The following is a 2571-nucleotide window of genomic DNA, read 5'->3' as shown; positions in this document are numbered from 1 at the left end:
TATCGACCTGCTTCTTTACATGTGGGTAGAACTAAAATGTTCACATGCAGTTTCAAAGTTTGAAGGTCTCTACAGAGATGTTTAGTGACACAATGGTTCCGTGGGCAGACTGTCTTTGTTTTGTTTTTCTAAACAGAAGGAGAGAAGATATCCATCCAGAGAAGTGTCTGTATTTGGTGTGTGAGGCCCAAAACAAGTGACAGGTGAAGTGAACACCACTGATTATCTCGTTATGATGGCACCTGCCAGTGGGTGGGAAACATCAGGCACCGAGTGAACAGTCACTGTTTGAAGTTGATGTGTCGGAAGCAAGAAAAAGATGTTTTCTGGAGGGTGTGTTTGTTGTCTGACATCGGTGTGATGGATGGACCGCACTGTTTAATTAACTAGCAAAGAAAAAAAAACAACAAGTGGTAACAGTCACATGCATTATGTATGACTTGTCTTAATCACTGTGCTCCTGTGTGGGTAGAAAGTCTCTGTCCTGCCTGAAAATGCAGTCTCTGTGTGGTTCTGACACCAGAAGTGGATTTCTTTCAAAGCACAGACGGCAGCTATGGAACAGATCACATCACATCATATCCTCTACATATCCATCTGTGTGCTTGTAAAATGGTTCCTCAGGTACCCAGCGGCTGATTGTGCTGTCAGTGTGGCGTTCTGACTGTTTTTTGTCAGTCAGACCTCGACATAAACTCATATGTAGTGCCTCTGTACTCAGTAGAATAAACTTTGGTTTAAGGCTGGCACAGCTTTAGCCGTGCTAGCTAAACTGTAACCAGTGCAAATCGTTAAAAGGTCCTCGGGGATATTGTCCAATAAGAAACGTGTCCTGCATTACCGGTTACTGACTCGCAAACGACACAGAAGGCAAATAAAGGGTTAACATACTCACTGAAGCGCCGCCGTTACCGCTGTTTGCCATCATGGCTGATGACCGTCGTCTTCTGCGTTCAACCGTGCGCGTCACATGACCAGAGGAGCGTAGTTTGATTGGCTGGGCGTTGGATCGACTTCGGCCAGAATCGATTGTTTATGTCTATGTCCCCGGATGTGAAAAGGGAATTTTTCACAGCCAATTTTGAATCTGTTGAATTTGAGCACCGTCGAATTTTCATGGCTTCGAATTTTTACACCTGAAATTTTGACTTATGGAAATTTAGATGAGCTAAATTCAGACAAAATAATTCACGGACACAATTTCGATGGCAACAAAATTCAAAGTTAGAAATTCAACAGCTTTTAAAATTCAAACTCGGATGAGCCTGATTTGCTTCCATAGGCAGCAAACAGAAAATCAGTTTCTATGGAGAAAACTACCAAACCTCCAGGACAGGGACACTCAGAGGAGTACATGTGGTGTCGGTCCACGTTCTCAGTCAAAGAAACATCCACAGCTGTGAATAAAGATTCATGGAAATGAACTTGTTGCACAGCTGCTGTTTTGCAGCAGAGTTCAGTCAACATTATCATTTATGTCATGACACAAGTGTTTCAGTGACCTGGAGAACAACAGAGGTGTGACAGCCCAGATCTGGAAAAGCTTGACATCACATAGAGAGATTTCACAGGAGACGGGAGGAGCAGACATAAAGGTGGACATGCTAAACAACAGTCAGGTAGTTTAGAGGTAGAAGGTAAGGTAAAGAGGACAGCTCTGTGCACATCATCATGTAAAATGACTTTTTTTTCCCTAATGCTTTAAAAAGGGCATTTAAGCCATCATTAAGGGTAGAAAATCAATTTGTGTTTGTTTGTGTTGAATCCAAGGACAGCTTCAGTTTTTAGCGATTAGCAAATGAAAATGTATGCATTTATTCCTATCTCTGTGTAAAGAGCTATAGAATATATAGAATAATTATATAGAGATAGGTTTCTATATATATATATATAGAGAGAGAGAGAGAGAGAGAGAGATTTAGTCTGAATTACAGATATACAGTCGTCCTTAAATGTCTTCATAATCTTCCATTAAAGAAAAGGCAAAATTCACAACAGTCACTCAAATAACTAGAAACTGAAAAAAGTAATAGTAAATAAAAATGTGCTAAATTATAATTTAGTGAAATAAGACATTACTTCTGAATTGTAGTTTAAAAGAATAATTAAAAATAAATAAAAACTGTCCCAGACAAATTCGAGCACTCTGCTGATGAGCAGTGAAATCTAAACACCTGTCAACAGGTGCAGAAGTCTGACTGAGAGTTACAGAAAACACTTGTTTAACAAAATATTCGTTTACAGGTCCCAGCAGGCTTGTTTGCTTGTTTATGTATACATATATATATATATATTTCTGTTGAACCACAATTCAAAAGCAACGTCATGATCTTCATTACATTTTTATTTATTACTTTTGTCAATTTGAACTTTTTTCACTGACTGCTGTGTTTGTCCTTCCTTAATGGGTATGAATGCATTTGAGGACGACTGTATGTTGCTGATCAGTTGGATGCATGAACTTTACATCCTGCTCACAGGTCCAACATTACCATCAACAGACACTGAAGTGGCTTTTGAGAATTTCCTTTTCTGCAAAAAATAAAATGTAAATTGATTCTTTGGATGCCT

This window comes from Stegastes partitus, unplaced genomic scaffold (assembly GCF_000690725.1).
Source record: "Stegastes partitus isolate 25-593 unplaced genomic scaffold, Stegastes_partitus-1.0.2 Scaffold45, whole genome shotgun sequence".
Classification (NCBI taxonomy): domain Eukaryota; kingdom Metazoa; phylum Chordata; class Actinopteri; family Pomacentridae; genus Stegastes; species Stegastes partitus.
The sequence above is the reverse complement of the archived record's forward strand: the minus strand, read 5'-3'. Positions refer to the sequence as shown.